The sequence below is a fragment of the Periplaneta americana genome, chromosome 16 (assembly GCF_040183065.1).
Source record: "Periplaneta americana isolate PAMFEO1 chromosome 16, P.americana_PAMFEO1_priV1, whole genome shotgun sequence".
NCBI lineage: Eukaryota > Metazoa > Arthropoda > Insecta > Blattodea > Blattidae > Periplaneta > Periplaneta americana.
Window position 1 is genome coordinate 164,872,543 of NC_091132.1, and position 25,298 is coordinate 164,897,840.

The window sequence follows — 25,298 nt, forward strand, 5'->3', positions numbered from 1 at the left end:
CGAGAGCAGCTCAGGTAGGGAGGAAAACTTTCTCTAATAAGAAAAGTGTGGGAAATTTGGCTTCAAAATTCTATTACATATTTATTACTGGATTTTCAGAGCAGAAATTCTCTCCAGCTTCAACTGGACGTGTTTTGGTCGAATTTCGTACACTTTATTTTCTAAATATGTGGTGAGTTCCCCGTTTTCTGTTTTCTTGCTTCTTTTCCTTCTTTCTCCATTCGCTCGTATTCCTACAGTTTAATCTCCATCTCTCGTACTGGATCTTCCATTGATAATTGACCTTGAGCTGCAACTTCATCCCGATATGTATTCTGGATCCTTGTCACTGTCACAGTCACAGATTTCATCATCAAACTCTACATTGTCTTCAGCAGTATCATCTGAATTTTCATCTATAATTCGCATAACATTGTCAGGATCATCACGTAAGTTTTTATCCTTTGTTACTGTGTTAGATAAAATACACGTACAAGAAAATAAATAAACTGCACTGACAGAAAATTTTGTATTAATATAATTGATACGTAAATCTGACGTATACTTCCAAATATGTCTTTTAATGCCTTAGCTAAGTGTGTAATTTGCAACCTGCTGTCACGACTGCTAGTCAGAAATTGTCAGAAGGAGGCATAGCTAGAAGAAGGAGGGGCTCGTTTGGTATAAAATGTAGTGAGGATGAATTGATGACCCATTTATACGTCAAAATTACGTATGGTAGCATTGCAGGTTTAATGTAGGTATATATTGAGGGAATTAATTTGGTACAATATCCTTAACACGTGTTCTTTTACGAAATATAGTGACGTCCGTCAGAATTCCTTTCCAACGACATTATATAATCGGCAGATGAGATAACTGGTTTGAATAATATTTTTACATTTTATATTCTGCTTCGCATTATAAGAACAAAAAATTATATATATATATATATATATATATATATATATATATATATATATATATATTCCATTACATCTCAGTCTAGCCTCGATCGTTGTAGATCGTTGCAACGAATGGACGTGTTTTTACATAGTTCTGCGACGACTAGGTTTACCTAATCGAGTCAGTTAAATAAGTGTGTCACTGTGTGGTTCGCATGCTAAGGCAACATGCGGCCAACCAAAGATACGTGCAAGAAATGTTCGTCAGCTGTCCAAGGCAGGAATCTGAAGTGTATTGGGCCGTGTGGCTTACGATTCCACCTTGACTGCCTCAAATTTGGAGATGCAGAATATGAGGGTGGATCCTCAGTCTTTCGGTGTGAAGACTGCTTAACAACAGCAAGGTCAACGAGGGGCGACACCACACCAGTTCGAGCCAGCCCTCAACCAAGATCTTCTCATCAATCCCCGGTGAGTGATCTAACTTCCATCGAGAAGAAGACGCCAACCAAAAAAATTTTGTCTCCAGAGAGGTTAATATGTCTGCCAGAGATCAGCAATGCTGAATCTCTAGCAGTGCAAATAGAGACAGTGCGACTCAACACGCAAAATATTGTTGAAACTTTAAATCTAGTTCTGGGATATGTAAAGAACCTGGAAGCAGACATAAAAGATTTAAAAAATGAAAATTATCAACTTAAGAGTCAATTGTCTTTGCTAGCAGGTGACAAGATCGGCAAGGTCACGGAATCACCAAGAATTCCAACTATCTCCCAGACATCTTTCAGTGCTGTTGTTGCAAAAGCCTCAACTTGTAAACAAAGTCAGCGCAATACTACACCAGTGAGCGCTGGAATTTCAGCTAACGCTGCAAATTCTTCGGCCGCCGACATTGCCTGTAATCTTGCCACATCTAGCAAAGACGAGCAAAAAAACGAGGGCACAGCTGCAAACCAAAACAAGGCCCCTGCTCCTAAAGTAAACAGTCAGACTTCTGATGAAACAGAATGGATCACGGTGGGAAAGAATGGATCAACGAGAAAGAATAAAAAAATTGTAGTCGGGAACAACTCAATTCCCAATGATAAGGGACTAAGGTTCCCAAAAAAGGATATCTATTTGTTTCTAGACTAGATCCTACTACTACAGTGGATAGCTTGGAATCATTTGTGAAAGAAAGTTTCCCGGAGGCACAATGCGAGCCCCTGAAATCAAAATTTCCTAATTCATATGCATCTTTCAAAATTACAATTAACTCCGATAATATTGTTCGAGCTTTGGACACTAATATCTGGCCTGAAGGGGTTCTGGTCACTAGGTTTTTTCAAACACAAACTACATAAAAACCAATTCCAGATCGTTAAACAATGACAAAAGTGAAAAAACAACAATAAATTTTTTATATCTTAATATACAGGGCTTGAATAACAAAATTAATCTCCTGGAAACTTTTTTCAACTTAGACATCTATTCATTTTTATGTTTTACGGAGCATTGGTTGCGTGATTATAATATTGACTATATAAATTTCGATGGCTTTAAATTAGGTGATTATTTTAAAAGATCCAAGCATATTCATGGAGGATCGGCTATTTTTGTTAAAAGCAACTTAGAATTCAAACCAATGGAATTAAATGAATTAAAAATAGAATTTCACTTCGGATGTTCAGGAGTAATGATTGATTCATTTAAATTGATAATTATTTGCATTTATAGATCTCCTAGCGGTTCTTCAAATATTTTTTAATACAACTCGAAAAGCTTCTTCAAATACTCACAAAATGGCACAATTACACAGTAGTAATCGGAGGAGACGTAAACTGTGACTTTGATGTCTTAACAGATAAAACAACCGTACTTGACCTATTAAATCTATTAAGGCAATATAATTTCTATCCAGGAAATTATACTCCTACGAGAGGAAAAGCTTGCCTCGATAACATTCTTATAAATAGTCAGCAGGAAACATACAACATTCTGGTAAATAACTTCCCATATTCAGACCATTCTGCTCTTACATTGAAATTACATATTCAATTGAGAAACGAATATATACAACCTCAAATGGTTAAAAAAACGTTTTTTTACCACGGAAAGAGTAATGGAATTCTGTTATAATACAAACAATATTGATTGGGAATCCTTTCTTAATGTTAAAGACCCAATAGCTGCTCAAATTTTAATACATTTTTAAATTTATTATTAGAATATTTTAATTTAACTTTCCCAATCAAGAAAGTAAAACTGAATAAAAGTAAAAAACAACCAAACAAATGGTATTCAGAAGAATTAAAACGGATGAAACCCCAACTACTAATACTACATCACATCAATAAGGTGACAGGTCTGCCCATGGCTAAAAATAAATTAAATGAAATTAAGAAACAGTACAGAAGCCAATTAACTCAAGCAAAACTGGATTAAGATACCAAATTAATCGTAAACTCCGATAACAAGTGTAAAACTGCCTGGAATCTCATAAATAGAGAAAGATCCAGTAACACTCAAAATCATACAAAGAATCATAATATATCGCCGGAAGAGTTCAATGAATTTTTCATTGACTCAGTGGACATAATCAAATCCAGAATTCAACGCTCTGAACTATCTCCAATGGATATACTAAACAGAAATGACAAAATCTCTTGTACTTTTAAATGGAAAGATGTCACCACCGAGTAGGTATGGGATACAATAAATACCTTGAAAAAATCAAATTCAAAAGACGTTTATGATATGTCAAATGATTTTTTTTTTAAAGTAAAAACTTCCATATATATTCCTCTAACACATATGATCAATATTTGTCTACAACAAGGCATATTTCCCGATCAACTAAAAATTTCGAAAGTAATCCCAATATATAAAAAAGGCAATAGAACAAGTCCAAGTAGTTACAGGCCAATCTCTATCATGCCTGCGTTATCTAAGGTATTTGAATATGTAATTTTCAATCAAATTTATGATTATTTTGAAAATTCAGATCTCTTTAGTACTAACCAATTTGGCTTTAGGAAAAGTAAATCAACAAATGATGCAATTGAGCTTTTAATAACGGAAATTTTAAGAAATTTTGAAAATAGGTCACCAGTTAATGCTACATTCTGCGATCTTATAAAGCTTTCGATTGTGTTGATCATAATTTAATTTTATCAAAATTAGAATTTTATGGTATTCGAGGGAACACACTAAATATTTCTAGAACCTATCTTCATGGGAGAAGTCAATTAGTTGCTGTAGGTGAAAATTGGTCAAGTCTCACCACTGCACATTATGGGGTTCCTCAAGGATCAATAATTGGTCCCCTATTATTTTTAATAGCAATAAATGATCTTCCAGAATTCATTAAAGCAATGACAATTATGTATGCAGATGACACCATTTTCCTATGTTCTTCCTCTGCTCTAAATCAATTACATGCTCTCAACAACGACACTATCACAGATGGCTTTATGGTTTGAATCTAATGGCTTCTTGCTTAATCAAGAAAAAACCATCAACTTAACTTTCTGCCTAAACTATCTAATAAATAAGGACAACAAACTCAACTACACAAAATTTCTGGGACCTTTTATAGACTCCAGTTTAACATAGGATAAGCACATCGAGTACATATGCACAAAGCTATCAAGAGTTTTATATTTGCTAAAGAAATTAACTACTTGCATTTCTCAAAATTATTTAAGATGTGCCTACTTTTCTTTCTTTCAGTCGATAATTCGATATGCCCTAATTTTCTGGGGAAATGGAACCAAAATTGGAAGCGTCTTGATTTTACAAAAGAAGGCCATTAGAATTTTATGTAAATCAAATTATCTGGAACATTGTCGGCCACTTTTCAGACAATCACGGATTTTAACAATCATAAATCTGTATATATATATGTTCTAGTACTTTACACTAGACAAAATATCGACAATTAATCATTAGTGGCCAATATACATGATCATGAAATTAGAAATAGCGAACAAATTAATATTCCATATTGTAGATTACACAAGAGCAATACAAACTTTTTAATTATGGGGATGAAATTATATAATAAGCTCCCAAGTCAATATTATAAATTACCAATCAATAGTTTCAAAACTAGATTTTACAATTGGTTATTAAATAATCGCTTTTATTCTGTTGCTGAGTTTTTCGAGACAAATTTGTATGACATTGTATTTTAATAAATAAGTTTTAATTGCAATTTAGTTAGTTTTCTTCAATTTAAAAGTTTCAAATTATTTCATGTTTTCATTGTATTACTTAAATTTTACTGTTTCTGTTATTAGTGTTTTTGTAAATGTATTTATATGTTTTTTTTTTCAATGTATTCTGACGAAGCCTAAAACTGTATGTCTAATGGCCAAATAAATTGAATTGAATTAATGATTATAGGTTATAGCTAATGTTTACTAAAATATTTGATATTCCTGAGAAAGTCAATCACAGTTCTCAAGTTGCTGATGAGCTCAGGGGAAAAATAATGTTATCTGAAGTCTATGCGGAAAAAATATATGTTGAATAAGGCAGAAATTTTTGGACGTCAGAATCGGTGAGTGATCTTTATTGTATTGTATTTATTGCATTCCATGATATTCGTACAACATTTCAGAGCTAAAATATGGAAAATGTCAAAAAAAAAAAAAAAAAAAAAAAAAGAAAGAAAAAGAAAGAAAAAACCTTAATAGTACTAAAAAGCCTTAATTTTTAATCACAATCCATTTGAAATATATACAGAAGGGTTTTACAGTATACCAGAGCAACACACGGGGTTAGTATTGATACTTAATGCAAGTGAATATCCATGCATAAAATATATATACAGATTAGAAGACGTGAGAAATTAGACCTATGCACTCACTGATTCACTTTACAAGTTCTTTAGTGTGTTAACTTTTTAGGAAAATTGGCACACCTTTAATTTGCACTACACAGAACACAGGAGGAGCGAATAGTCCCACAAAGGAAGCGCAAAAGTTATAATTGGATAGAATATAGCCTAAAGAAAGAGAACGCATGGAGATGGGTCTCACAAGGATATCGTCAGAGGCGTACCTCGGAAGAATTGCAGGTGAAGTGTAGAAGAGATACGAGAGACTAGAAAATGCCTGGCAGCCTAAACTTACTGGATAAAAATATAGAGAGAGGTGGAGAAGATTTTTTGCTGCCTGTTAGGCCCACTCCAGCGGGAGAAACGGTATTTAATAGATTAAATTTGGATTTTCTTTTTCATATTTCCATTATTTTAGCTATAATAAAGCAAATGTTTCGCATTATAAATTGTGAACAGTATTGCGTATGGGGTACTGGTAACATAAAACCATAACGAATAGACAGGGCTGGGCAGTATTTGAAGTACATTTGTATTTTATAATTTGTAAGGATTTTCGAAAGTATTTGGTATTTTGTATTTAAATACATAAAATTGATGTATTATGTATTTCAAATACTCAAAATACTTTCTTCTTCTTCTTCGTCTTCTTCTTCTTCTTGTCCTTCACCTTTTGGATTTGGATTTGAAGAATGAACTTTTGTTATATTTGCCTATCCATTTCAGATGTGCTAGCCGTACACTTAGTTTCCTTGCCACAACTGATTTCCTTAATGCTATAAAGAAATCTCTAACAGCATCAATGATCCATCTCCCAACACTTGCTAAATGTTCAGCATTATGGAATGCGTCTAGGAGACCCATATCCTCAGAAATTATATCAGAAGTCTTGAAATTATTCATTAAAGTTTCCTTGCCCAACTCTATGGAATTCTCTTTATGACTCAGTCTCTCAAATATTGTAATTCAAACATGATATAAACAGTATATGTGAAAAACTGGGATTGCCAACCTTCAAAGAGGTTGAGTTTCAATACCTTGCAGAATATTGTGCAGTTCTGAAACCCATTGCCATAGACCTTGATTTAATGCAAAATGAGAAGACTTGCTATTATAGCCAATTTTTGCCCACATTAATTTCCCTCAAAAACTGATTACATATTCTGTTATCTAATAAACTACGCCATCTATTGAAAGTAACTCCGATCTTAATAAGTTCGCTTTCATCAAGATTTAAAGCTATGTTTGATCTGACCCAGAAGCAAATTGAGCTATTTTGGCAGCTTGCTTCCACCCATCGTTTAAGATGGATGGCTACCTGACACTGCCTCACCAAATGATGAGAAAAGGATACAGAATATGTGTGTGAAATCAGCTGAGCAGTTCTCTGCTACACCTTTGGTCAGTTCAGACGATGAAGACGATAAAAACAATTTTTATGTTTTCAACTCAAGTACACCAGACTTTAAAAGCAAAAAGAAAAGAACTTGTCTACAGCGGAGTATGAGCTCATACAATTCTTCAATGGCAAAGGGATAACCCAGTGCACTCAAGAGAATTACCCATAGACTTACTAAATAACCGCTAGACCGCTCAATGGCGCTAGTGTTATGCTCCCAAATTGAACAGCCGACGAGCGGCCATTTGTTTGGTTGAGCTGAATGGCTATGGTTCGTTCGTGTGCTGTTTTTAATTGCAGCAATATACACGGATGTAGAGATAAGGAAGGAAGGAATGATACACTTCACTGATTAATCTTTCATTTCTACGACGATTTTTGCTCCGTATTACGTTACAGAAGACAAACTATTGTACTTAAACTACTGTATTATGCTTAGGTTCCCTTTGAATAAAGATTCCCTTAACAGCATGTATATAAGTGTAATCCGCAGAGAGAATTTCTACCTTACAACGAATCATTCAATATGTTCAACTCATTTCGAACTACTTTCAAACTACGTTATTACCATATAGATTGTTATTATCCTTCATCCACTCCATATCCTACATTTTCTTTAAACAGATAATTATTCGCCGAATTTAAAGATACAGAAACTGTATAAATTATAAAACGTTAATATTTTAATATGACTGATTGAAAGTAATTCTTGTCTTAGTTACGGATTAATTAAACAGTTTCTTATCTTACTAGGTACTACTACTACTACTACTACTACTACTACTACTACTACTACTACTACTACTACTACTACTACTACTACTAATAATAATAATAATAATAATAATAATAATAATAATAATATATTAATAGTAATAACAATAATAGTAATAATAATAATAATAATAATAATAATTATTATTATTATTATTATTATTATTATTATTATTATTATTATTATTATTATTATTATTATTGTTGTTATGGTTTTTGATTTCATATAGCAATTTAACCTACAGATTAAATTAAAAAGTAGACATTCTTTCATTAACCGTGGATATGAATATTCACATTCAGGGTTCCTATGAAAATGATTAAAGCCCGACAGCCAGAGATGCCGGGTATCCCAATTTAGGCGGGATTCTCCCAATTTCGTGGTTGAATCCCGATAAAGCGAGTCGAGATTGGTAAAAATTCCGATTTGAGAGATAACAGCTTAGAACGTAATTTAAACAAATTAGTCTGCATTTGCTATTATCCGATATTTGACTCAAATTGTAACATTGTAAACATAGAGGTGAGCCACGGATATTTAGTAAGTCTGTGAGGTAACCCAGCTGATTGCCGTAAGGCAACTTACTCTACTCGCAAGATAATAGTTCCCCTAGTTCTACCACATTGTTGATTAATCCGTTTCGGTACCTAGTTGCTGCTCTCGCAATTAATAACCATTGTGTAGTTTAGGTGCATTGAGTGGCACTAAAGACAGCGTTTTGATATCGTATTTTACACCAATAAGAGACTCATAAAATTGCTGCGTTTTATAGTTTAGTGAACTATGTTTAAACATGGATTCATCGTCAGATGTACTGTTGCAGTACCGGTTCCGAAAAAGAAAAGTTGCAAAGTTAATTTAGTAGCGAATGGTTAAAACATATCCGTGGTTAATAAAAGGAAAAACAATTAACCTTTAGTAATCACTGTACTGTGTGTCCTTCGTATTTTAGTGCTTCTCAAGTAGGCAAATATTACATTAAAGGCACGCAAACACTACTTTGCAGAAAACAATTATAAATCTTATAATAAAGTTTTTATACCATTAAGTATGAGAAAAATTCGTACCGGCACCGGGAATCGAACCCAGGACCTCTCAGCTGTGCGCGCTGAGTGCTCTCTAACCAACTGAGCTATGCCGGGACCCGATTCACGACGCCGGCCGAACTCCTCTCGTAGTATCGTGTTACGTCCTTACTGCCTGCACTTGAGACGATACACGTCATATATGTACAGGAGCGCATATTACATGACTTTATGGCCATATTCAACAACAGTTTCTTTAAACTGTTAACATCATATATGTGTCGAATATGAATGAGGTCTCGCCCACCTCATTATATACGAGAGGAGTTCGGCCGGCGTCGTGAGTCGGGTCCCGGCATAGCTCAGTTGGTTAGAGAGCACTCAGCGCGCACAGCTGAGAGGTTCTGGGTTCGATTCCCGGTGCCGGTACGAATTTTTCTCATACTTAATGGTATAAAAACAAACTGACTAGTCATACTAGTCGAGCAAAATATAATGAGGTGGGCGAGACCTCATTCATATTTGATACATATTATAATAAAGTGTTGATAAGTTCAATGTCTTAAGTTAGCTTCTGATATCTCGATTTCCCTCTCAGAAAACCTAGCAACTCTGGTGACAGCAGAAACATGTTATTAAAGGTATATCGTAAAGGAAGTTTTGTTCCTGTAAATAAAACCATTTAGCTTTCGGATATGCAATACGGCTCGTGTTCAAATAGCGGTTTCGAAATCCCGCGCGTTTTCTACCTAACAAACGGCGACTTTCCGCTGCTTCAATCTGGGAACATATTTCTCACTTCTCTGCTACGGCGTGGTAGGGGCTCGAAATTACCCAACAGTGAAGCAAGTTTTATGAAGTATAATACAAGTTTGTGTTCCTCTGCGCCTGTAGAAAGACGTTCTGTTTTTCAGGTTTTATTCATGCACCAGCAAAGGGATCTTCATCTGATGAACTTTTTAAGAAACTGTTATTTTGAAAGGGAGCAGTAATTATTCATATGTAGCATAATTTCATTGCTGACTGGGTAAAGGAAGAATGTTCAGTTGCAGTGTTTATATAAAACTTCGAGATAAAAATGCTTTTAATGTTAGTATGATATTTTAGATTTTCAGTAATATTCTTATTTCTTTATATACTGTGTCGAGTTTTTGAAATACAAATGTATTTTGAGTATTTGAATTACAAATGTATTTTGGTTGATTTTTTAAAAGTATTTTGTATTTCAAATACTATTCTTTGAAGTATTTTGTGTTTGTATTTGAAATACTTGGATGTCAATATTTTTCCCCAACCTGGCGAATAGAAGTGTCCGCACTCCTATCTGTTCAGCATTGTCGACGGTGACCAAGAGAATTAGTGGCGCTGCGATCGGTATTGCTCAGTTGGAAGCGAATGTTCATAAAAGAAGCAGTAGAGTGTTCGTTCATTTCGTTTGGTTTGTTTTTTTTTTTAGTGTAATTGAATGCGTTAAATACTTTAAGTGCCAATAAACTGAGCTGTAATTATTCGTACACGAGTGACAAGTGAGTAGTTCCTATGATTTATTTATTAAAGGACGAGATTATTATGTTCTTGTCTTGTTATATTTGAAGCAATGCCTTCGTGTTTTGTTCCGGGTTGTAGGGCGGGATATGGCGGAAAGGCTGCTCACCCCTCCCAAGGACAAGGACGAATTTTATAAATGGGCAAGGCCGATCCCAAGAAAAGACGGACCATTGTCACGAACAAGTTCTATTTGTGACTCTCATTTCTCAGACGATTTTATTGTTAAAGTAGACGTGTTCGCTGTGAATAACGAAAAAGTTGAATTGCCGAGACTGAAGTGGAAATTAAAACCAGGTGCAGTTCCTCAAATTTTTCCGAATCTGCCCAAGTCCCTCTCAACACCTATCAAATCCCGAAAACGACGAATGTGGAAAATTCAAGAATCCACAACTCCTCGTAAAAGAATGAGAAAGGATGAAGATTATCTTCCTGATAGACACATGACAAATAATCCGGAAACAAGAAGTGAACCAAATTATGTTTATATTAAATTTTATTCTTCTTTCTCTTCTTCTTCTAAAAACTAACTATAGCATCTGATCCTCAGAAAAAAATAGCATATTTGAAAAACCAACTTGAGATATGTAAATCGTAAGTTAACGCGCGCTAAGGTCAATCTGTCATCAGCCAAAGCTAGAATTAGTGCTTTACAAAGCGAACCTAAAAGTACAGAATTGCTTTATAAGGACAATGCAGGTCTCAGTAAAAAGCAGAAAATAGTAGTAAACTGCATTGTTGTCTAGTATAAAACTTACATTGGTGTCAGAATCGGGACATTATCGACATAATGGAGAACCTATAGGAAATCCTGCAAGCCATCGCGGAAATGAAAGCAGAAATGAACGATATCAGTGAGGTGGAAAGTGACATAAGTGAAGTGAAAGGCGGCATAAGCGGAGTGAAAGGCGACATAAGCGGAGTGAAAGGCGACATAAGCGGAGTGAAAGATGACGTCACTACGCAAATTGAAAGCGTTTCGGCCCACGTAGATGGAATTGTCGCCATCGTGAAAGACGAACTTAAGGCCGATTAGGATAAACTAAACCATAATTTTACAATTATAAACGAGACAGTAGCCGAGTTGAGACAGGATTTAGACAATTTCGACGGCAAAATCCGCGATCTCGAGCGTCATCAAGAGCAGAGTTGAGGACTCCATATAGTGGCCCTGCACAACCATCGCCTTCAGCCAGACATTACAACGTCAAGACGCCGAAGTTCGACAGTACGACGTCTTGGGCGATATTCCGTCGCCATTTCGAGGCCATCGCAGAGCACAATGGGTGGACGCCGGCAGAGAAAACCACTCAGCTGCTGGCCGCGCTTCAGGGACAGGCATCGAATATTCTTCATAGTGTTCCAGAAGATGGGACAGCAGCTGAGATAATGGCGGCCCTGGAGGGACGTTATGGAGACCATCAACTTGCGGCAGCATTCCGGACCCAACTGAAAACGAGGGTCCAACAGTCAGGCGAGTCCCTGCAAGAATTTGTGATGGCGGTGGAACAACTGGCCCATAAGGCCCTCAGGGGCCTACCACCTAACTTCGTCGCTGGAGAGGCGACCTACACCTTCGGCAGCGGAGTTCGAGACCCGGAAATAAGACAACAGCTACTCTTGGCAGAGCATCGCACCATCAACGCAGCTCTGGCGGCAGCCCTCAGGATGGAGGCAACCAAGTTGACGGCGAACGTCTCGGCATTGCACCGGAACGTCAACCAAATCACCCGAGCGACGAAGACGAGGAGAGCCTACCTGCTGGTCCTGCGGCGAACCTGGGCACTTGAGGAGGGAATGTTACCGATCTGGTCACAAACAGGAAAACTAGAAGGAGCCGATGCGATGAGGTGCACGTCGGCGCCGTCATCACCATCCCTTCGGCTGATCTTGAAGACGGTTAACAGAAGATGCGACGATGGGCTGATTGCTGACGGATGGATAAGATGCCGCCCATGCAGAGTACTGGTAGACACCGGGGCGTCGCTCACCATCGCCAGACCGGAAGTCGTGCGTGATCTACCTGGGAGGACGCCGCTGCGCCGATATGAGCTACGTACTGCCTCAGGCGAGAGCCTGTCCATCCAGAAAGAGGTTTCCCTGGATTTGACCTTGGGAAAGAGGAGACTGGAGATGTGTGTGTTCGTCGCCAACATCACTGAAGACGTCATCCTGGGACTCGACGCCATGCGGATCTTCGATGCAACGGTGGACGTCCGGCGCCGTATCCTCCGTTTTGGTCAGGATGAAGTGTTCCTGAGGGACGTCGTAAATCAACCCATGGCCAGCAGACTCACCTTGGAGAATCATGTGACAATCCCGGCATGCTGTGAGATGGTAGTGACGGCAAGACTGGACGGAAAACCTAAGAAAAACCTGCTCCTCGATTCGCAGATAACTCCGATAGATGGGGTTTATGTGGCCAGATCCCTACTCCCGAATCAGAAAGTGGTACCGGTGAGAGTCCTGAATGTCACCAATCGGGACAAGGATGTGCCTAGTGGAACTGTACTAGGTAGCGTCGAGCCGGTGGTGTCTGTGACGTCTCTGGCAAATAACGAGGAGTGTCACCGACCACGTCCAGATCTAGACCCATCTCTGAAAGAGCTGGCTCGAGAATTGGCGGAGAATTTACGCAAAGGAGAAAGACGACAAGTCCACGATTTACTGACAGAATTTCAGGACGTGTTCAGTCTGTCTGAAAACAACTACGGGAGAACAGAGAAAGTTCAGCACCGCATCGACACCGGAAATACTCGCCCTATCAGACAACCTCCTCGACGCGTCCCTCTGGCTAAACAGAGGGAGATTGACAGCCAACTGGAGGGCATGAAAGCAAGAGGGGTCATCGAGGAATCCGATAGCCCTTGGTCATCACCGGTATGCTGGTGAAGAAGAAGAATGGGGACCTGCGTCTCTGCGTGGACTACAGAAGACTGAATGACGTCACCAAGAAGGACTGCTTTCGCCTTCCACGAATTGACGACACCTTGGACACCCTAGCCGGAGCAGAGTGGTTCTCGACGTTGGATCTCAAGTCAGGATACTGGCAGGTGGCGCTACATCGGGAGGATAAGGAGAAAACGGCATTCTCTACAGACCAGGGACTATGGCAGTTCACTGTTATGCCGTTCGGCCTCTGCAACGCCCTGGCTACATACCAGAGACTAATGGAGTCCGTAATGAGAGGCCTAAGATACGACACCTGTTTGCTGTACCTTGATGACGTCATCGTGGTCGGCAAGACTTTCGGCGAACAGCTGTTGAACCTGAGGAAAGTGTTCGAGAGACTGGGACAAGCCAGGCTGAAGTTGAACCCGAAGAAATGTTATCTGTACCAGAAGAAGATCAGCTACCTGGGGCACGTAGTAGGGACCAACGGAGTGGACACGGATCCGGAGAAGCTACAAGCCGTCAGAGGATGGCCGAGACCAAGGGACAAGCAGGAGTTGCGCCGCTTTCTCGGCCTCTGCAATTATTACAGAAGGTTCGTAGCTGGGTGCGCCTACATCACTAAGCCTCTAACCCAGCTGACCGAGGAGAAACGACAATTCCAGTGGACGCACGATGCGGAGTCATCCTTCCAGTCGCGGAAAGAGGCGCTCTGCACTGCTTCTGTACTGGGATATCCCATCCCCGGAAGGAAGTTCACGCTCGACACGGACGCTAGCAACGTAGGAATCGGCGGAGTACTCTCTCAGGAACAGGACGGGCAAGAGAGGGTGATTGCCTACTTCCGCCGAACTCTATCCAAGGCTGAGAGAAACTACTATGTGACGCGTAGAAAACTTCTTGCTATTGTGGAAGCCCTGAAGCATTTCCACAAATAATTGTATGGCCAGAAATTCCATCTGAGGACAGACCATTCTGCACTCACCTGGCTATTGGGCTTCAAGAATCTGGAGGGGCAGACCGCCCCTTGGGTTCAACGTCTGCAAGAGTACAACTTCACCTCTGAACACTGCACAAGGGAAGAAACATTCCAACGCTGATGCCTTATCACGACGCCCGTGCCCGGATGGCTGCAAACACTGCCTCAAAGTAGAAGAGCGAGATGTCGCCCACGCATTCCGAGCAATTGCCGCCCAGCCGAGCCTAGGATGGGATAACGCCGCCATAAGGATGGAGCCGCTGGAGGACCTAAACATTGGACAGCTACTCCGTGATGTGGAGTCCGGCCAGAGACCAGTATGGGCCGATATCGCCAACCGCAGCACCACTTACAAGAGCTACTGGGCCCAGTGGGAATCTTTCACTCTCAAGGACGGTATCCTGAAGAAGATTTGTGACTCAGCCGATGGAAGGACCCGCATAGAACAACTTGTCCTGCCCAGGAGCAAGGTGAAGGAAGCGCTGGAGGAGACTCATGCTTGAGCGACTGGAGGCCACCTGGGAGCAAACAAGACACTGGACAAGTTAAGGCAGTGATTCTACTGGTTGCATCAGAGAACCGACACGGGACAATGGTGCCGAAAATGCGACACCTGTGCAGCCAGTCGTGGACCAAGGACACGCAGCAGGGGAGCCATGCAGCAGTACAACATGGGAGCTCCTTTCGAGAGTATCGCCACCGACGTTGCTGGAACGTTCCCGGTCACGAATCGCGGGAACCGGTACCTGCTAGTCGCCATGGATTACTTCACAAAATGGCCAGAAGTGTACGCGATTCCCAACAAAGAGGCTTCGACGGTGGCCGACGCGCTGCTTGACAACTTCATCTGCCGATTCTGGGTGCCCCGGGAATTGCATATCGATCAGGGGCGCCACTTTGAATCCAACCTGCTGGGAGAATTACTCGAGCATCTGGGGGTGCATAAAACCAGGACCACTCCCCTCCACCCACAGTCTGACGGCATTGTGGAACGCTACATCAAAACCGTGGAAGAGCACCTGCGGAAGGTGGTGTCCAACCATCAACGAGACTGGGATGCCAGAGTCCCACTGTTCCTCTTGGCCTACAGAGCTTCGGTCCACGATACAACAGGGATGACACCGGCAAACATGGTCTTCGGGAGAGAGCTGCGCCTGTCCTGTGATCTGCTGTTTGGCACGCCACCCAGCGCTGACCAGCCAGCGACTGACTACGTGGCGGAACTGACCGAGAAGTTGAATGGAGTCCACCAACTGGCCACAGAGCACCTCAAGATGCCAGCGACAGGATGAAAGTGCGCTACGACAGATTAGCCAACTCTGCAGGATTCCAGGAGGGCGCCCTGGTGTGGCTGTATCGACCTATCAGTACCAAGGGAAAATCACCAAAGCTGCAGCGTGCCTGAGATGGACCATACCGCGTGGTGACCCGGATCAAAGACGTGGTGTACCGCATCCAGCGACAACCCCGAGGTAAGATGATGGTGGTGCATCTGGACCGTTTAGCAGCCTACCAAGGGACTGCCCGGCCCGAGCAGCCCTGAGGAGGGAGCAATGTGACAGCTACACCGGAGTTCGAACGTGTGTCCCTTGGTCGCTTAGGTGTGGCGGCGAGGGGAGCGTCTGGATGTTGAGAGGGTAGAGTGGCGGTGTTCTACGGCGACGCGGCGAAGGGAGGTTGCGCGCGCATCTGGTGCTTGCCGAGAATGGAAGGAAGCAAACTGCTACGTGCGGAGTGAAGGGTGGGACGGACCCTCCCGAATCGTCCAGAATTCCGTCGAAGTGGGATTTCAGATTATTCGAGAGTGGAATCTTTCGCGAACTCTCCAGAAACTATAGTTTGGTTATAAAAGAGAAGACGCAAGTGAACGTCAGTCAGTCAGCCAGTAAGCCAGTGTTGTTACAGCCAGTGGACAGCAAACAGCCAGTCTTGTGTAGCAGTGTAGCCAGCTTCGAGACCAGAGCGCGACTTGAGTTGTGTCCGTAACTGTGGAGCCTGAAGCCCGGAGTTCGAGTGCAGTGGACCGCAGTTGGGGGACCTGAGTTCAGAGTTCAGCGGATCGTCTCTGAAGGTCTTGGGTTCGAGATACTGTGAACTTGAGTGACTGAGGTAGAACTGTGAACTGAGAACTGACAGTTCTGATTTGTAAATAGTGCTTTGTGAACATTCGTTAAAATTAACAGTTAATTGTTGTTCTCAATATTCCAAGTAAATTGTCATTGTCGTCTGTGGAGAGCAATAACGAATACCGTGTTACGGTGTGGAGAGCAAATCCCATTGTTGACGGGAGTGGAATTAAATTGTAGAAAGTGAACAGTTGTTGTTGGAAGAATAAACTACATTGTTGTCTAGTATAAAACTTACAGTACACTGGAATTTTGTGAATTTCTTTGGAGCAAAGGGTTCCGATATGTGATAACTGCAAAATTACATAAAGAACCCCTGGAACGCCATTTCGGAATCATGCGATCATTGAGTTGCGACGACCATCCTTCAATTATTGATTTCCTCCAATTACATATAAAACAGGCCTTGTCATCTGGGGGGGGGGGGGAACTGCGAACAAAAATCCGATGCGCCCTTGACATTTTTCGTGAATCATTATGGATTTACTAGCCCGAAATGTAGAAGAACGTTATAGCGAAATAAAAAATATCGACGGAAATAAATCTTAAACAAAAAATTGTCCTTCAATAAGACTCCATATTTCAAGGTTGGGAAAGTGCTATTCCAGAATTTGAAAATGCATCTACTCTCGGAGACGAATGCTTGGTATATCACGTGGCTGGATACGTGGTGAAAAATAGTTCAAAATTTATTCAATGTAAGCAATGCGCCCGTTCCCTCCATGATCATGGACACAAATCACCGTATTCTGCACTTACAGAAACAAAGGATTACGGATCTGGTCGTGACATCTCCTTCCTGACTCATCCTTCAAAGAGCGTGTTTCATTTGCTTATGCAAACAGAAAAGACATGAAAAGAAAATTTGAGCGATGGAATGTAGGATGACATATTTCACGAGTGCATAGACAGTATTAACTCAATTCTATTTCAGCCATCGGGAACAGGATGCTGCTTGGATCATACCATGGATATCATACCGAAACTAATTTTTCACTACATGAAACGTTGGTTCTTCTTCCGGACGAAACACATCCGACGAGAACTTCAAGCTCCGAGGGCCGCCAAATCATCTCGTAAATTCTCCAAGTGTCGGACAAGTAACTGTTGGTGAGTACATATTGCACACCTAGAAGTAGGCCTAAATTAAGTTTTACATATAATAAATATTATTTGTTTTACAGTGTGATGTATGTGAATGTTTTTTTCTTTCAGATAGTCTTAAGATTTTAAGTACAATGTCAATTACGTACGTATATGGAGCGAATGGTAAACAGTGCAAGTTACGTTAAATGTACCTATTTACGTACTTACACACGGAACAGACTGGGCGAACTCTGCACTAGCGCCGCATGGTATCTGCCGTTTGAATTAACAGAGTGCGACCACTACATGTTTCTATTCGTCATGGTATTGGTTTATTCGAACATAAGGCGTGCCTCACAAAACGATATCTTTTGGTATATTTATTTTGTTCATAGCGTGTTTTCATAATGTCGAGGATCAGTGACATGGTAGGTTTCTTTCGTTCAGGTTTTGCTATGCGTTGTATATAGATAGGTAGGTAGTGAGTTTTAATAATTCTAGGATCAGTGACATATTAGGAATGGTTTCTTCAGAATTTTCGTATGATACACTTTTCTATAGATAGGTACAAAGATTTACCATGGATTGAAAAAAGTATAGGTACCTGCAAAGATTGTAAAAAAAAGAATGCTTTTCCACGTTGTGCAACATCCTGGTGGCCCCAATATGAAGCTTCGTGACTATGTACTAGACAGGGCTAGGCATCGGGAGCGAATTCAAACAATAAACGGGGGCGCTTAATATTCATACGTAATTCATCAACGTTGCGCGGTGTTCGGCGGGGAAGAAAGAGGTTGAAGCGAAGTCATATGGCTCTCCGTGAGAGAGTAGAATTCACTCTTGGTGCCCAGCCCTGTATTAGACTGAGAAAGAACTATGAGGCGAACCTAGCGGTAGAAATTATAATGACGATCGGAGTCCCACTTTCGATCTAGATATGCGACCGCTTGTATAAATGCTAAAGCAACTAGAGTTGGGTCGATTCGTGAACGAATCGTTCATTCGAACGACTAATAATAAAGAATCGTAAGAATCGATTCGTGGTATCAACGAATCGTCGTTCAAAAGAATCGTAACGAATCGTCATTGAAAGGAATAGTAACGAATTGACATGGTAACGTAATCCATGATTCTATTTACTTGTTTGATGTAACCTGTCAGCGGACATTTCCGAACCGTGCCGAATGCTCCCGAGCGAGAGTGAAATCAAAATACTGCATTTGTTAAGTACGGAAAATAATGAACACAATCCTCAAATTTGCATAGTTAAATAGCGACGTAATGCAAAAAAAATGTACTTCATAATAAGGTTCAGTTGCTAAATTATAATTTAGAAACATTATCTTGGGTAATTTTGTAGACTAATGGAGGTCATGCTGATTGGTTCCAGCCAATGAGAAAGAGACAATCCAATGTCTCGCCTCTTATGCCATCTATGCGAGAGATGTACAACGATTTTGTTCTACGCGTGATTTACAAAGGAAATTGTTCTGAGAGTCGTTCTTTGACGATTCAGAAGAATAGTTGGAATCACAGACTGGGCAGAATCGTGAACTCGTTGACGATTCAAAAGAATAGTTGGAATCGCAGACTGAGAAGAATCGTGAACGAATAGTTAGAATCTATTCATAATGTATTATTGAATCGTTGGAATCGACTACTGAAAAAGAATCGTATTGCCCAACTCTAAAAGCAACGGTCATAGTCAGTCATAGGCTCTCATTCACAGCCCTTTTGATTCTCGAGCTTAGCCACTGTCTTGGGAAATAACTTTTGGTTAATAGTCTGTAGGCGTTTCGTTTGTTGAAGTGTTACGTTTTTGAAGAGGTAGGTTGCACTTTTCTACATTTAAGATATAATAAAAATATTAGTGTATAGGTTATAAATAAACACACGATAATCGGTAACCTAACGTGCACTGACTTAATCACTATTTTGGATCTCAGTTCATTTGTGGGGGTTGTCTTTTAAATAGTCATAAACTGGTGATATCCAAGTATCACACTTACAGTACACTGCTGATAATGTTTTCTCCACATTGAAGCAACATGTCACGAGAACTGAACAATGGTAGAATTATAATAGCAAGTATTTTGAAAACAAATTTTCTCCTGGAGCTAAATACAATACAAATGGATAAATATCAACATCTCTGATGACGGAGGTAGTAGGCTTACAGTGTGATTCTTACTGTTATCTATTGTTGGTTAGCCTATCCTCGTATTTGTACTAAATAGATGAAATATGCATATTTATGTAACAGTTTGCGTATGCTAGTCTCCGCATGAGAGATTATACAAATATAGCCGTTATAGCTTTTACTAGGTCTGCCTTCGTTTCCCTATCATTGATGACATCTGTTTATTTTAGTAGGTTATTTCACGATGTTTTATCAACATCTTAGGTTATTTAACGTCTGAATAAGATGAAGGTCCAGCACCGAAAGTTACCGAGCATTTGCTCATATTGGATTGAAGGAAAACCCCGGAAAAAATCTGAACCAGGTAACTTTCCCCGAACGAGAATCGAACCCGGGCCACCTGGTTTCGCGGCCAGACGCGCTAACCATTACTCGACATGTGTGGACTCTAGTTATCTAGTCTACGAATTATATTATTCATTATATAGAAAAGCTCTTGTGTGAAAATGTGTACGAGGAAGTGCGACAAAAATTTGACCGTTGTAACTTGTAACAAGTGTTTGTCAGCAGTTCAGTCGCCGTAATCATTGTCAGTTACATAACCTCTTCTTTCAGTTGTGATGGATGTGATCAAGATGGAGCCTGAGGAACATCGTTTTGGCTTACTTCCACATGATGATAAATATAACATGGAACAAAAGAAGGCTTTGTCAGAGGTAAACGCATGTCTTTTTATGTATTTTCTTTAGGCATTTGTAAAACAGTGCCAGAAAAGCATACATTTCACATTTTATATTCAGTAGGCTAAACTAGAGTACCACGCCATAGCTGTGTAGTATAAGGCGTCGTGATTTTGTCTGGCATGAAATGTGTGTTGATTCTACTCTAGACAAGGGAAGAAATTGTCAGAGGAGGCTCACCTGGTCAGTGGTTTGGTGCTACCCTGCATGATGATACAATAATACAGAGCCACAGTTATTAGTGTAATCCGCCTTGAACTGCTCAGGGGCTCAATGTGATTCCCACACAGAAAGCCGACTTCTTGTTGGAGCATCTTACACCTCTGCTGAGGATATCAACGCTGTAGGCTGTAGGCTGGTAGCTCTTCGCTCTCTTATTAGCGTCGTATTACGTATTATTATTATTATTATTATTATTATTATTATTATTATTATTATTCAGCGTGACAAGTGTTAGGCCACAAGGCCTGTTACAGTCTCACATAAAATTTTCACGCCATCTCTTAGCAGGACGACCCACAGATCTTTGGCCATGTGGTACATAATCATAAATTACTTTTGTGAGTCTACTATTACTCATTCTTTCCAAATGATGTCTCCAATTAGACTGATATTGAACAATGTAATCTAAAACTGGTTGAGTTTTTAGTTCCTTTAAAATTTCACAATTTCTTTTCAGATCCCATTTAGTATAGCCCGCTGTTCTTCACATGAATCACATTTCACAAGCCGTTATTCTCCTTTTATCTGCTTTCCTCATTGTCCATGCTTCGTTGCCATAGCTGAGCATCAGTCTTGCCAATGTGTTGTAGAGACTTATGCAGGTGTGTTTCTGAACCAAGGATGGTTTCATCACACTATTTATAATGCCCATAGCTCTTGTGTATTTATGAATTTTCTGTGATTTGTCCAATTCTTCAAAAATGGAAAATTCTAACCTAAATATGGGAAACTGTTAGATATTTATATTTTATTATCGAGACAAATTTTACTTTGTATTGGGTATTTCCCACAGAATGCCATAATTTTTGTTTTATCTGTTGAAATTTCCATATTATATATTACTATTATTATTTTTATTATTATTATTATTATTATTGTCATTATCATAAAAATCATTATTACCGTTCTTACTATTACTATCATTATTATTACCATTACTATTATTAGACCTACGCATTCACACTGGCGAAAAGCAATTCAAATGCTAGTTGTGTGTAAACTGTTTCGCACAAGGCGCAACTTAAGCACAATATCTACGCACACATATAGGCAAAAGGCCATTCAAATGTGAGATGTGTGGTAAGTGTTTCTCACAATTAGGACATTTAACTCAACATGTAATCCTTCACACAGGCGAAGGGCAGTTCAAAAGCGAGTTGTGTGGTAAGTGTTTCTCAGTATCGTCCACTTTAGAAAGACATGTACGCGTTCACACAGGCGAAAAAATCATTAAAATATTAGGTGTGTGTGAAGTTTTTCTCAAAATTCGTACATTTAACTCAACGCATACACATCCACACATTCGAAAGGCCATTCAAATGGGATGTATGCGGAAAACGTTTAAAGCTTCTGAAAATTTAAACAAACATGGTTGCATGCACACTGGCAATTCAAATGCGTGATGTGTGAAAAATCTTTCTCAGAAACGTCAGTTTTAAACAGAGATGCAAGAATATGTCATATACTCGAAAGGCTATTGAAATGCGAGGCTGTGGAAAATATTTTTCACAATCGTTAGTTTTAAGGTGACATGCACACCTATACATGTAGGTGAACGCCATTGAAATGCGAGGTGAATGGAATTTCTTTCTCAGAATCGTCAGCTTTTAGCTATACGATCACATCCGCCTACACAGCTGAGAGAACATTGAAATGCGATGTATGCGGGAAGAATTAACCGTGTACTGGAAGTTAAAAAAATTAAGTTCTTTGCACAGGCGAAAATTGACATGTGCGGAATTTGTTTCACATATGAGGATATCCCAAATTGGCATCAGTGTGTTTACACTACGCTCAACTAAATATGTATTTATTGATGTAAATTTCAAGTGGAAAAATAGAGTGAGGATTTCTGAGTTACGTGCCGTCTAATTGCGGTTGTTGGTTAGGGAAGTGCAGTATGCCATCCGCAAAAGTGAAGATTGGGTCCCCATGCTTAATCTTCTTGTTTTCAAGTATTATTACTTTTATATTTGCTGAAAGTATATACTGACTTCCTATTTATGGTAATTTCATAGAAGACGGGCACCTAGTTGGATGTACTAAGTATTACCAACCTTTTTACTTTAGAGTTAAATGTTAGTGATTTTTAGTGACTTTTATATGTTAGTTCTAGGTTTTTATACGAGATGTCGCATTGATGATGTTTCAATTTGATTGGTTATAGTTGTCATTTGTTCTAGAATTTTCGTTAATTTTGAATGGGTAATGACGTTGTTAATTGTTCTTGGTTGTTTGAAGTGAGTGGTGTTATACTGTTTTGCTGGCTAAAGCTATTGCAAGTTTGTCATTTTATGATTTTCCTCGATTTGATTGGTTATAGTTGTCATCATGTGTTCTAGAATTTTCGTTAATTTTGAATGGATAATGACGTCAGTAAGTTGTTCTTGGTTGTCTGACGTGAGTGGTGTTATATTGTGTTTGATGGGTAAACCTATTGAAAGTTTGTAATTTTATGATATTTGTGAAAGATGTATGAACATTGAACAGAGCATTAAATTTTATGTCGATTTTGGTTCAGTTCTTTCGCTGGTGAATAAAAATTGTATCGATTGTTGACGAGAAAACTGTTCCTGTGATTCCAAGGAATTGTTCATTGAATTCTCCGTACAAGTTAAGGTGTAATAAGAGTTCAAAGAGAATTTCATTTTGTGTAAATACATGGTTTAGTTATGTGAACTTGACTGTACGACAAAGTGGTGGTTTAGTTCTTGGTTGGCTGCATGCTTTAAGTTTAGATTGCCTTGAAGCCTGTGTCATAATGCAAGTGAAGTGGTTGTCTTTGAAGACGTCAATGAGGATTGAATTTTGTTTGATTAGGTGATAAATTATTTTTTTCTTTTGTGTTTTAGTGATTTGTAGGGGTAAAGTGCGGACAAAAACTGCCAGAAAAGTGCTACCAACTATGAAGTCCAAATGCCACCAAACACCATAAAAATCAGAGGTGAAAAATTAAACATATTTTCATTTTTTAAACGGCTTTTTCTTCCTTAAAAATATGAATATATGTTTGATTTTCCATGTTTGATTTTGTAATGTTTGGTGACATTTGAACTTCATAGTTGGCAGAACGTTTTGGTAGTTTTCGTCAGCCATGTTGGATTTTGCCCGTCTTCTAGGAAATTACCCTATTTATTACTGGTGATAATAGAACATTTCCTTTAAAATAATACTTCTCAGCTGCTATATATTCCTGGTATGAGCTTCGGAATTTTGTTGTTAACGATCATAAGTCCCTAAAAAGAGATTTTAGTAATTTCTTGTGTAATATTTCTTTTAAAAGAAGAACAGAAAAAAGCACAGAATTTACACAACATACGCATCTGTTAACACATGAATGCACAACCGTATGTTGGTTGACAAATCATTGCTTAAACTAACAAGAAGAAGCTACCTGTACTTGCAGTATATGGCATTGACGTCTGCCTACTGGTACTCTGACATATTTCCAGGACAAAAACTCAGAGATTGGACATAATGCTTCATTTGTAGCACGTGAAGAAAGAAAATTACTTTCTAGTGTCCACACTGAAGTCAAATCAAAATGTAAACAAATTATAGGATTAAGTCAAATGATAGAAGTCTCTGATAAATCCAGGAGCAAGATTGTCTTCTATTTAGAAAAATAATACGAGTAGATGAACTCATTGTGGAAGCAGTTCAATTCAGCAAGTAAAAACATATCGAACAATCAAAACATAAATAAGCAAATAAGAAAGAAAAATAAACATTCACAACACAGACGTTCAGCCACAGAAATCCAGTCAATAAGATAGAGTTTCACGGAGCCAAATTCACAAATTCTAAATATTCGTTCCTCCTTAGATCAATTGTACACTTCGTAGGTGTAAATATTTTCAGTTTTTAATTAACACAACAGAAACAGATTAATGTATTATACGTGTGTTGTATTATTCTTTTTATGCATGGCATCCACAGTACTATAACACACTGGAGCTGTAATGGTACACAGTAAGTCCAGAAGCCTAACGCAGGTCATAAAGAGATGAGGGTGTTGGCGGTTCTTTTGTCTATTCAGAGAGAGCTGCTTCGGTTGCAGCTCTAATGCAGTTTTATGAGATGGTGAAGTAAACCAGTTTTCTGCTGCCGACTACTCTATGTTGAGCGCCAGGAACTGCTGATCACAGATCCGAAAAGTACACTACAGATAAAATTCTCGTGCAGTTCAAGGCTCCTACAGATATTAAAATCTCGAATTGAAGGTGAATGAATTGGAAGTATAAATGAATAATGAACTAGATTACATAAAAGCAAGTTTTACATTTTTAATTTTACAGATCCATGTAAATGGTGGTTCTGCAACTCTGCAATTCTTATTATAGATCCGCCCCTGATTCTCATCCTTCTTCATATGAACAGTATACTCACATCAAATCTTTCCGTTTGACTGGCCCACCTTTCTATTAGAGTGAACATTTCCGTGGACAGTTACCATTCCTAGATTGTTTACTGTTCATATACCATTATTTATTTAGGAAGCTTGTGCCATTGAATGGACTTTTGAATATCATGTAAGAGAATTCTGATGAAATATGTAACAATGGACTGGCCGTAACTTTATTGCCACCAACTAATCCAACTGATGATAATATTGATGAAGATTCTTGTGATGAAAGAACCCCCAATATTGATAATGTCCCTG

At 39.2% G+C, this 25,298-nt stretch overlaps 1 protein-coding gene across 5 annotated transcripts in view; it reads left to right on the forward strand.

The window, feature by feature from the left end:
• The window catches only part of LOC138691759 (zinc finger protein 493-like), a 114,186-nt gene that overhangs the window by 56,825 nt on the left and 32,063 nt on the right, over positions 1 to 25,298 (forward strand). The window contains exons 1-2 of one of the 5 annotated variants that reach the window (XM_069814107.1): positions 19,255 to 19,360; positions 20,289 to 20,389. The exons of the other annotated variants lie outside the window; for them this stretch is intronic. The gene's annotated coding sequence lies outside the window, so the exon portion shown is untranslated. Of the gene's footprint in view, positions 1 to 19,254; positions 19,361 to 20,288; positions 20,390 to 25,298 lie in introns of those variants that run through there. 5 annotated transcript variants of the gene reach the window in all.